At 49.7% G+C, this 12470-nt stretch overlaps 1 long non-coding RNA gene across 1 annotated transcript; it reads left to right on the top strand.

Moving 5' to 3' along the window:
* The first annotated feature begins 1504 nt into the window (after positions 1 to 1504).
* LOC141575932 (uncharacterized) lies at positions 1505 to 12065 on the top strand. Its single transcript, XR_012504036.1, has 2 exons — positions 1505 to 6382; positions 11362 to 12065. It is a non-coding gene; the product is annotated as an uncharacterized LOC141575932 (long non-coding RNA).
* The last annotated feature ends 405 nt before the right edge of the window (positions 12066 to 12470 follow it).

The raw sequence follows: 12470 nt of genomic DNA, 5'->3' as shown, positions 1-12470 counted from the left end.
GTCCCTGAAGGGAAGCCCAGGAAAGACGAGAAGTATTACAGGGCGGCCGGGCAGGACAAACACAGAACAAGCCCAGGCTGGAGGGGGTGCTGGACTGATGCGCGAGGACCCCTGGGTGGGGTTTTTCAGCTCGGTAAGATCGGTCTAAACAGCGGCTGCTTTTAGCAGACCCAGAATTAATGATTTCATAGCTCCTGTTCTGGGAAATCCCACCAGAAAAACACCCTGGAGGATTATTATTGGAAAACAGAGGGAAGGGCTGGCTTTATATGAAATAAAGGGCCAACTTCAGAAGCAGGTTCAGCTGGTACAAAGCTGAGCTTGCCTGAGAGAAGCAGGGGCGAGTGGAGAGGAAGACAACACGGTGAAAAACCCACCCCTGCGGCAAAGGGTCTGAGAGAAAGCAGTGATATTCGAAGGTTGGATTTTTTTGTCTTTTTTTCACAGTCTTTATCATTATAGGTTATTACACGACAGTGAACCTAGTTCCTGGTGCTAGACGGTAGGTCCTCGTTGTTTATCTCAATTTCATACATAGTAGTTAGGATCTGCAAATCCCAAACTCCTAATTTATCCCTCCCCATCCCCTTTCCCCTTTGGTAACCATAAGTTTGTTTTCTATGTCTGTCAGTCTGTTTCTGTTTTGTAAATAAGTTCATTTGTGTCATATCTTAGATTCCACATATAAGTGATACCATATGATTGATGTTTGTCTTCCTCTGTCTTACCTACTTCAGTTAGTGTGACGCTCTCGAGGTCCATCCATGTTGCTGCAAATGGCAGTATTTTATTCCTTTTTATGCCTGAGTAGTGTTCCATCGTGTGTGTGTATGTATGGACCACAGCTTCTTTATCCAGTCATCTGTCGATGGACATTCAGGTTGCTTCCACGTCTTGGCTGTTGTGTATAGTGCTGCTGTGAACACTGGGGTGTGTGTGTCTTTCAGAATTCGAGTTTTCTCTGGATATATACCCAGGAGAGGGACTGCTGGATGGTATGGTTCTTCTATTTTTATTTTTGCAACTCTTCTATATGTGTGAAATGATTTCCAAATAAGTTTTAAAACCTGGAAGAATTTTACCTGTCTCCCGGAAGTATTGCTCAACATTATTCACTGGACGATGAATTACGCACTGAGCCGCTACCCGCCGAGGCAGAACCGGAGGGAGGGCACGTGGGAGGCACGTGGGAGGGACGTGCAGCGCGCGGGGAGAGAGACCTGGTCTGCGCGGGGACCTGCGAGGAGACGGTGCAGCGCACAGAACACTTCACGCGGACCCAACTTTTTAGAATCAAGGAAGATTTGTCTGAAGCAGCCCCGAGGACGCTGCAACCTGAAGGGCGAACAGGAGCTAGCCCGATGGGGGGGCGGGGCAGCCCTGGGGCGGAGACGAGAGGGCAGTGCATTCTGGGAAGGGGGAGGGGCAGGGCCACGGCCCTGGGGGGGCGGGGCGGGGGCGGGGCCGCGGACGCAGCGAGAAAGGGGGCCGTGGAAGACGGGGAGCTGGGCGCCGGGCTTCCGGATCGGACCGGGCGGGGGCCTCCTGACGGTCGTCCAGGGGCGGCGGGAAAGCCCTGGAGGGTCCTGAGCCGAGAGCGACGTGGTGAGATGCCGAGCTTGCGAACAGCCGCCCTGGTTGCTGAATGCAGCACGGAAGGGGAAAGCCCCCTTCCTCTGGTCCAGGGGAGATGGGGGTGACTGGGGACAGACGGGGGGTGGCGGGGGGAGGGAAGGAGGGAGCGGCCCGAGAGATGCCGGGGAGGGAAGACGGCCCCAGGCGGCTTCACACGCGGATGCGCTCGGGGCAGGTACTTCCTCCGCCCGCCCTGCTGCTCTGTTTTGTCTGGGAAGCACCTACTCATCTCTCAAGAATCACTTCTCCTAAATGAGCACGACCAGTAAAAAAAAATTACATAACGGTGGCGTGAAATCGATTTCTCTATCGTTTTCTTGACAGTGCGTTTCGGTGCGCTTTGTTTAGCTGTTTTAATAATGAGCCTGTAGTGACTTTTAGGGAAGAATCTGCTCCATCCCAGTGGCTCAATCTGAGCGGATGTGAGTAATAAAGTAGATAAGGATACGGACAGGTGATAACCAGTAGAATGTACTGGTTAACAGTAGAAGTACTAGGGTACGTGTTCCCCAGTCCATCCTGATATGAATAATTGAATAAATAAATACAGAAACAGAAGAAAGAAGAGTAGCTCTTTCTCACGGCAGAATTCCAGCTAATGAATGCAGAAGTGAGAGAAGTAGAAAGCTGCAATCTGGCAACACCATGAAAAACTGGCAGGTGTGAGTCATGGATGGATGCTGAATGTAAAACGTGAAAATGCAACGAAAACATGGTATCTGCAGAGTCTCAGAGCATCTCCTCCCAAGGTGTTTATTAGTTACAAAGGGAAAACAGTCACTTAACGGGGGCGAAGCCTAGCGGACACCACCTCAACCTAGTGGTCAAAGTTAACGTCCCCAGGAATGAGAGGCGGCAACGGCAGGACCCGCTGAGACGGGGGCAGCGTCACACCTGCGGGGGTCTCGCCCAGCACAGCCTCCGTCCAGCCGTGAGGAAACACCAGACAGGTCCAGACGCAGGGACGTTCTACAAAGTCACCAGCCAGTGCTTTTCGAAAGAGTCAACGTTGTAAAACTGATTAAAAAAAAAGACGAGGAACGATACCAGATTAGAGGAGACGGCGGCGAAGTATAACCAGACGGGGGGTAGGGCTCGGGAGCGGACCTGCGCCTGAAAAAAGAACAAGTCGGCAAAGTTTGAATACGGTCTATAATTAGGTGAGAGCATCTCATGAACGTGAACTTCCTAGTTCTGGTCACTGAACCGCGGTTAAGATGCTAACAGTTGAGCGAACTGGGTGTGGGGTAGAAGGGAACCCTGTACTATTTTTGCAACTTTTGTAAGTCTGAAATTATTTCAAAATGAAAAGCAAAAACAAACAAACAAATAAAAAAAAGGAAGGAAATAATGCTATTTGTAGCAACATGGTTGGTCCTAGAGATGATCATATTAAGTGAAGTAAGTCAGACAGAGACAAATATCACATGATATCATTTATATGTAATATCAAAACAAAAAATGACACAAATGAACTTATTGACCAAACAGAAGCAAATTCACAGACATAGAAAACAAACTTATGGTTGCCAAAGGTGAAGTAGGGGGAAGGGATAAATTAGGAGTTTGAGTTTAACAGAGTACCACTATATATAAAATAGATTAACAGCAAGGACCTCCTGTATCGCATGGGGAATTATACCTGATATCTTATAATAACTTATAATGGAAAAGAATCTGAAAAATAATATATATATTATTATTATATTATTCAGTTTTATATATATATATAAAAAAACCTGAATCACTTTGCTATACATCTGAAACTAACAGCAAAATACAAACAAACAAACAACAGTCTCTCATGCATCCCTTGAGATGGTGGAGTTGATCGCATCCTCCTTGGTGCCTGCTCTGCGCGCTCTCTTATCACCCTGTCTCACAGTGTGTATCACCCTTTACCACACTTACTTGCTTCCTTGTGGGTCTACCCCTTACGTGCATTTGTGCAGGGCTATTATTTTTAACCTTTGACTCTTCAGTGTATATAACAAGTGACAAATACAAGGCACTAACAAATTCATTAACTCATCCAACAACTTTGATGTGCCAGGTCTTATGCTAGGGCATGAAACCCAGTGGTGGGGTTTTTCCAAGTGGCCACCAGGGTAGGGTGGCATCGGGCCAATCGGGGGGAACTCTGAAGAGTGAGGCTGGGGCTGTGATGGAGCAAATGAAGGCTGCCGTGTGGGTCCATGACTGGTACACTGGGGAGAGCTTCCCCAAGGAAGTGACAGCTAAGGGCATAACTAAAGGTGGATCAAGAATTATATAGCCAAGATCCCTATCAAATTACCCAGGACATTTTTCACAGAAGTAGAACACTTAAAAATAAATCCTAAAATTTATAGGGAATCACAAAAGACCAAGAATTGCCAAAGCAATACTGAAGAAAAAGAACAAAGCTGGAGGAACGACCCTCCCAGACTTCAGACAATAACACAGAGCTACAGTAATCAAAACAGAGTGATACTGGAACAAAAACAGACATACGGATCAAGGGAACAGGAGAGAGAGCCCAGAAATGAACCCACAGACCTACAGTCAATTGATCTTCAACACAGGAGGCAAGAATATACAATGGGGGAAAGAGAGTCTCTTCTGCTGGTGGTGTCAGGAAAACTGGAAAAGCAGCATGTGAATCTATGAAGTTAGAACACTCCCTTACTCCACACACAAAAGTAAACTCAAAATGGCTTATAGACTTAAATATAAGACATGACGCTATAAACCTCCTAAAACAAAACACAGGCAAAACATTATCTGACATAAATCTTAGCAATGTTCTCCTAGGCCAGTCCACCCAGGTGATGGAAATAAAAGCAAAAATGAACAAATGGGACCTAATCAAACTTACTGGGTTTTGCACAGCAAAGGAAACCATGAACAAAACAAAATGACAACCTACGTAATGGGAGAAAATATTTGCAAATGATGCGACTGACAAAGGTTTAATTTCCAGCCTATATATAAACAACTCATATAACTTAATAGCAAAAAAAAAAAAAAAAAAAAAAACCCAATCCAAAAATAGGCAGAAGACCTAAACAAGCAGTTCTCCAATGAAGACATACAAACAGCCAACAGGCACATGAAAAAATGCTCAGTGTCACTAATTATCAGAGAAATGTAAATGAAAACTGCCATGAGGAATCACCTCACGCCAGTCAGAATGGCCATCATTAAAAAGTCCACAAATGATAAAAGCTGGAGAGGCTGTGGAGAAAAGGGAGCCCTCCTGCACTGCGGTGGGAATGCAGTTTGTTATAGCCATTATGGAAAACAATACAGAGATTCTTCAAAAAACTAAAAACAGACTTAATATGATCCAGCAATCCCACTCTTGGGCATATATCCAGGAGGAACTCAGATTCGAAAAGATACATGCACCATAATGTTCATGACAGCACTATATACAACAGCCAAGACACGGAAACAACTTAAATGTCCACTGACAGATGACTGGGTAAAGAAGTTGTGGTACATATATGTACAATGGAATACTACTCAGCCATAAAACAGAATAAAATAATGTCATTTGCAGCAACATGGATGGGTCTGAAGATCATCATTCTAAGTGAAGTAAGCCAGAAGAAGAAAGGAAAATGGCACAGATATCACTCATATGTGGAATCTAAAAGAAAAAAAAAGAAAGAAAAGAAAACAGAAGTCACTAATGAACTCACCTACAAAACAGAAACAGACTCACAGACATAGTAAACAAACTTATGGTTACCGGGGGAGGGGGGTAGGAAGGGATAAATTGGGCGTTCCAGATGTGCAAATGCTAACTACTATGTATAAAATAGATAAACAACAGGCTTCTTCTGTAGAGCACAGGGAACTATATTCAACATCTTATAGTAACCTATAATGAAAAAGAACATGCAAACAAATACATGTATGTACGGTATGACTGAAACACTGTGCTGCACACCAGAAACTGACACATTGTAACTGACTATACTTCAATAAAAAAAAAATTGTACAGCCAAAAAGGGGTGGAGAAAGAATGTTCCAGTTAGAACAACAACAACAAAAAAGGCACGTACGTAAGTCCGCAGGGAAGAGAGAACAGAGAATTTGGGACACTGCATATTGGCTGCAGGGTCCAGGGTGAGGAGAGGGACGGGAGAGGTGAAGCTGAGCAGGCATCAGGGCTGGGTGGTCCAGGGGCAGGTGTGCCAGGATGGGGGCTTTGCTCTGGGAGGGAAGGCTCTGGGCACACAGTGACGGGGGAGGCAGCAGACCATCTAGGGGGCTGCTTTACTGATGATGAAAAGCTTCTAGCCTGGGCAACTAGAGAAGGAATGCAGTTTCGGAGGGAAAAGAGGACGGAGCAGGGATGGCTAGCAGGTACAGAATATACACATCCTGCCATCAACTCTGCTGAGGACGGGTGTTTCCTATCTTCAGAGTTCAGTCACTATGTCTCCAAACCCGTAATTTCAAAAGAGAGAATCAGATTTCTGTGTTCGCTGCAATCAGCTGTGACCTTGGTGTTTTCATGGGTGTGCCTGGGGAGTGTCAGTGTTCCGCGGCACAAATAAAGTAACCTGAAAATATCTTTTCCATGGGGAAGTGGAAGGGGGTTCTCAGAAATGGGGGTTTACAGAGGAAAGGCATCTCAGGAGGTCGCTGTGGGACATCCAAGTACGATGTCCAAGAGGAGTCGGCTAGTCCCATTGGATGCTCGGAGGAGAGACGTGGCTGAAGACACTCACGTTTGGGCATCAGCAGCACCTAGGTGAGTGAAGCCAGGGAAGCCACTGGCACCACCCAGGCAGAGTGGGGGAGAGGAGCAACTGGGGGGGGGGGGCAGAAGCCTAGGAACAGGCACACTTGAGGGAAAGGTCAGGGAAGGGAGCCAGCGAAGGTCTCAGGGAAGCTGGACAGGGAGGGAATGCAGTCTCAGTGGCTGAGGGGTCAGCTGTGCTGAAGATGCTAGAGGCGACGGACCAGGGCAGGGACGGAGGGATCCGAGTGAGACAGGTGGGGCCATGGTTTCCAAGGTGATGCACAGGAAAGAGGAAGCAGTCAGTGGGGCTGAGGGTGAGGCGGAGGCAGGGACCATCTGCTGAGAATGTGGGAAGTGGGGAGACAGGTTCCAGGAGGTTTAGCACATGTTTGAAAAAGCTATTGTGGAGAAAGGGGTAAAGGAAACTGAGAAACAAAAAAGAATTTCCGAGCAGCCCCCGAGGGCCGAGCTGAGGTTGGAGATCCCGAATCTGAAAGAACACGGGTTTCTGGGTTGTGCGCCCCGCTTCTGGGGAAGGAACAGAGAGCCTGGCCGGGGCTGGCTCGGGTCTGGGCTGGGCTTGTGGGTGGCGGCGTGGGCACAGGCCTCCCGGCGGAACCCCCGGGGGGCCGCCCAGCCCTGTAGCTCCTGTGGGTGTGGCGTCGGCCCAGCTGCCCCCTTTGTGTGAGACCTCCTCCTCTCCTCCGTCCATCCTGTGTTGACAGAAGGCTCCTGCGTGCTTTTCAGGACTGAGTCCACAAGGCTGCTCCTCTGTGCAAGCTCCTCTCCTCCGTCAGAGCTCTGCGCCGTGTGCGGACTTCTTGTCTCCTGGTGTGTCCAGTGAAGGCGAGCCCTTCACCCCAGCTTCCCTGGGGGCCTGGGTCTTGTCCGGTTCAGCGCAGAGCATCCCTGTCCTGGACTCCACCACCTGAGGGACTGCGTGGGTGCAGAGCTAGGCTGTAACACGAGTGCCTTTGGGAGATGTATGGTGGGGAACCCGTTCATCTGCCTTTGCAGATTTCCTTCTCCACGGACACTTAGAGTCAGCCGTCAGTCTCGCTCACCTCGTAGATAAGGAGACTGAAATGGAGGTCTAGAAATCTTAAGCATTACCCAAGGTGATGCAACTGCTCTTTCTTTTTTTAATTCACGGACTTTTGGGGAGCAATTTTAGGTTTACAGAAAAAGTTGGGGGAAAAGTACGGAAAATTTGTGTATATCCTTCACCCCCACCTTCATTCTCCTGTACTGTTAAATCTTGCATGAGCCTGGCACATTCTTCCACTTGATGAGCCCATATTGATATGTTATTAACTAACGTCTACAGTTTACAGAAGCTCCCGCTTCCTGTTGTTCATTTGATGAGCTCTGACAGGAGCGCAGCGACATGTAACTGCCACCATAGTAGCACCCAAGCTGGTTTCGCTGCTCTGACATCCCCTGTGCTCCACCCATCCATCCCCGAGTTATTGGCAACCACCGGTCCTGTAACTGTCTCTTGTAGCTTTGCCCGTCCCAGAATATCACATAGGCAGAACCACACAGTGTGTAGCCTGCTCAGATTGGCTTTTTTCACTTAGCATAAACTTTTAAGCTTCCTCATGTCTTTTCATAGCTTGATAACTCATTTCTCTTCAGCGCTGAATTAATATTGCATTGTCTGGGTGTTTATCATTCATCTGTTGAAGGGCATCTTGGTTGCTTGCAGGCATTGGCAGTTTTGAATAAAGCTGCTAGAAACATTTGGGTGCCAGTTTTGCACAGAAATAAGTTTTCCACTCATTTGGGTCAATGCCAAGGAGTGGGATTGCTGGGTCGTAAGGTATGAGTGTTCAGTTTTGTCAGAGACTGCCCAGCTGTCCTCCAAAGTGGCTGCACCACTTTGCATTGCCAGCAGCGAGGAACGAGAGCGCCTGCTGCTCCGCGTCCTCCCCTCGCTGGGCGCTGTCAGTGCTTTCGGTTTCAGCCGTTCTAACAGGTGTGCAGGCGAATCTCACTGCTGTTCAAATATGTGATCCCTAATGACATATGATGTGAGCATCTTTTTACGTGCCCATTTGCAGTCTGTGTATCTTCTTTGATAAAGTGTCTGTTCAGATTCTTTGCCCAACTTTTTTTTTTTAATGGAGATACTGGGGATTGAACCCAGGACTTCATGCATGCTAAGTATGCACTCTACCACTGAGCTATACCCTCCCCTCACATTCTGCTTTTCTTTTAAGTCACATATTGCATAAGCCACACAGGTGACCGGTGGTTTGTGTGTGTGCACGTGTGCGCACGAATGTATGTATGTACCTGCGTGTGTTGCGCTCCGTGCTCCTCCCTCCCCAGTGCTGGTCCTCCATCTCTCTCTCACTGGATTCATCCTATGTTTCAAGTTCCTCTAAATCATGGATGGTTAGTCATGAGCACAGAGGGCTGCTCTACATACGATCCCAGACCCCATTCACCCTCAGAGGCATCAAGGGAGGAGGAGAGCTGTAGAGAGAGGACCAGGGAGCCACAGGGAACAAAGTGTGGCCAGGGAGGACAGGGAGGCGTGAATGCCTCACCCCGGGGCTGGGAGACGGCGGCATCCTGCCCCCCGCACCCTTCGTCCTCTGGGTGCCATGGCCTATGACAGGGCCACTGTGGTAGAGGAAGGGGAGGAGGTTATAAAGCCAGAAGAGTTGGGGGGGACTCAGAGGCTTTTGAGGTTGTGAACTTTTAGTGATGTTTTTAGATGTTTGGGACCCAGGGGCTTTTGGCTTGTGGGATCTGAGGGTTTTCTTCCAGTCCCGTCCCCCCTCATCCTGGGCTGGGGGTCTCCCCAGGGAGGAACCGAAGAGTCAGGCAGGGGCTGAGATGCACAGACAGAACCCGGGCGCTCAGGGAAGAAAACATGGATCTACTGGGGACGTGCTAAGGGCCGGGGGCTTCATGCACGTTGGCTGTTTTAATTCTTTCTTCAACTCTAGGAACCTGGTACTATTTCCCTTCGTTTTACACTGAGAAAACTCAGGCACAGGGAGATGAAGTAGTTTGTCTAGATCACACAGCTTACACGTAGGAGGCCAGAATTTGAACCCAGGTAGAGCTGACTCCAAATTCCTGCTCACCCCGCCGTGTTTCCTCCGTAAAATTCCTTCTACACACCGCAGGCTTTTCCACGACAACAGAAAGCTGGGGGAGATTGAGGGCAGACCCTGGCGAGGGGTTCAGACGTGCACACGAGCCGGTGGGTTATGGGAGCGAAGCGATCCCAGCACCAGCCCCACCCAGCCAGGGCTGCTGCAGGCGCCCCCCACCGCCCAGGCTCCTCGGACACCTGGAGCCAAACTCATCACCCCCATTTAATGTTTAAAATAGGCGGGACTTGCGTTATTGTCTGCTTGGCTGGGAAGAAGCCAGGCGACCTCAAGCTCCGTGTGTTAAGAGCACAGGGGGAGCCTCACCTTGTCTGGGCCGCCGCACGCTTCTAATAACTGCCTGCTGAGGCGCTGCGAGATGCGGCGAAGGGTCTTGGACTCACCTGGTAAGCACGGCGTCCAGGTGAGGGGGTCACAGAGGGACTCTGCTCGCAGCTGGCAGGGGCCCTGGGGCGAATGCAGGAGCAGCCACTGCAAACATCTCTCCGGGTTTAGGGGAGCCCTTGCCAGAGTGGGTGGCAGGAATTACTCTCAGTGTTAAATTGCCTAATGTCTCTCCTCCAGGCGTCCATCCAGCTCCACCTCAGATCCCTCCCTTGCAACACCACCCTCTATGTGCAGCTGCCCTCCTCAGGCCTCCTGAAGCTCTTCTGACGGAGACTCACCCCCGTGTGCTCCAAGGTTCTCCTCCAGCCCTGCTCTGCCTGTCCAGCCTGTGTTCACCACTGTACCCTTCTTCCTTTGCAAGCTCAGGGCTCATACACTCAGTGTCTCTCTAGTCCCCAAACTACCCCTCCTCCACAGAGCCTTCCCCTCCTCCAGCTCCAGCGACCCGTCTTCTTAGTCCCCCCGCAAGGCTGATGGCTGTGCCCAGCCCAGAGCGGGGAGGTTTTCTGCCTTAACTTTGGTGGAACCCACAGCACACTCTGGCCAGCTCTTTCTCTATAGCATTGAAATGCTCCATCTCTCAGCAGGAGGACGGTTTACTGGGCCTGTCACAGAAGAAGCTCTTAGCCTGGGCTCTGAGTCTTGGGCATCAAATCTTGTGCCCTAAGACCTCCCAGGGCCCTGGGGAGCTCTGAGTGTGTGCATGTGCACGTGTGTTTCAGTTCAGGGGGATTTGCGTTCCCCTACTGAGTGCTTTGTTGTTTTAATTACGGTTGAATTAACATTTTCATCTATTTTAACTATGTACTTACTACTAGACAAGGCCCCTGACATCGAGGGGTTAGAGTCTGGATCATGGGGTTCGCAGGAAGAACACATATTGGGGGGAACACAGAGAAACGCAAATGAGGCATTGTGCCATTGTCAGCACCCCTGGGCTGGCGGCAGGGGTGGGTCCGTGGGTACGCCGTGGCAGTCAGAGCGATGGGAGGGAGGCTGAGGCCAGTAACCACTCAGTCACTCACACATCCCTTTCAGGGCGATTGTGGGGTCCTTGCTCTGTGTCCAACATGATGATAGAACCTGGGGAGGGACAGACAAATTAGATTTTTGTCTTCCAAGTACATCAGTATAACAGGACATACGAAGTGTCAAAACTGAAGCTGACATGTGGGCTCTAGAGGGCCAAGAATAGGAACCTCTAAGCCAGACTAGGGAGCCAGGGAAAGCTTCCTGGAGGAGGTGACATCTGGATGGAAATGAGCCATTAGATTTTCATAGTACTTTGTGGCTCACAATTTACTGTCACATTCAGTATCTGGTATTATAAGTTTATCCAGACTAGGGAGCCAGGGAAGGCTTCCTGGAGGAGGTGACATCTGGATGGAGACGGGACCTTCAGATTCTCATGGCACTTTATAGCTAGCAAATTGCTTCCACATTCATTATCTGATATAATTTTCTCCACAGCCTTTTGAAGTTGCCCTGAGATGAAATATCATCCCAGTTTCACACATCACACGTGGAAGAGGGGCCCGGAGTTCCCAGGAGTGAGTGGACTGCCCAAAGTCATGCACGCTCACGCGCCCTCCCCAAGACGGCCAGCCTCCTGCTTCCTGTCTGGGGCTCTTTCGGCTCACGACCAGGTGGCCTGCACCCCCATGCCCGCACCGGCCAGTGTTGCTGAATGAAGCTGAAGGCAAGGTGGCAACTTTCTGATGGTCCCAGGCAGGCTTCCTGGAACTGATGTGGGGGAGCTGGGGGACACCTCAGAATAGCCTGCCTGGGACTCCACCCCCAGGAAATCCCCGGGTCTGCGGCCCCTCTGACAGGCGCTTTGACCATCTGCCCCGGTGCACCGAGATCCCAGCTGCTCACGGCTACTTCCGGCGTCCTCCTCTCGCCTGGCCGTGGGCTGGATGCCGGGCAGTGGGTGGACGCGAGTGGGAAGTCCACTAATTGCTGTGGCCTATGCTTCTGGGGAATTCCACCCTCACCCCCATGGCCCTGTACAGCCATCAAAATATGTTTGCTTTCTTTAAAATTAGGAAGTAATTGACACCTGTCACTCAGAGTGATCAGAGCTCTGTTCCCCCGTGTCTTCATTTCTTCCCCCTTCCTCTCCTGACCTCTGCCCCAGGGGCCTTGATCATTAAAGACTCTGTTAGTTGCAATCTCTGGATGAATAGGGGGGCATTTGAATTCTTTTCATTATGTTTTTTTAAAATTGAAGTATAGTCAGTTACAACGTGTCAGTTTCTGGTGTACGGCATCATGTCCCCATCATGCGTGTATGTACATATTGTAATAGCCTTTTAATTATGTTTTAATGAACTGTTAGTACACAAGCAATGCAAAAACAATTTGCCCTATAAGAAAACCTGAGCCTTACAGATAAAACCCTGTAGGACCAGGTAAAGCCCACCTGTCTCCTGGCGCTCCGGCTGCCTCTGCTGCTTGTGGGTGGAGCAGGGGGGCCACCAGAGGTCTCTTGTTCCCCTCATCTCTTCCCACCCTGGCTCCTTGGACCTGAGGTGTCCACGAAGGCCAAGGGGTGGGGAGAATAGATCCAGAGCACG

This window comes from Camelus bactrianus, chromosome 34, assembly GCF_048773025.1.
Source record: "Camelus bactrianus isolate YW-2024 breed Bactrian camel chromosome 34, ASM4877302v1, whole genome shotgun sequence".
Classification (NCBI taxonomy): domain Eukaryota; kingdom Metazoa; phylum Chordata; class Mammalia; order Artiodactyla; family Camelidae; genus Camelus; species Camelus bactrianus.
The sequence above is the reverse complement of the archived record's forward strand: the minus strand, read 5'-3'. Positions and strand labels throughout refer to the sequence as shown.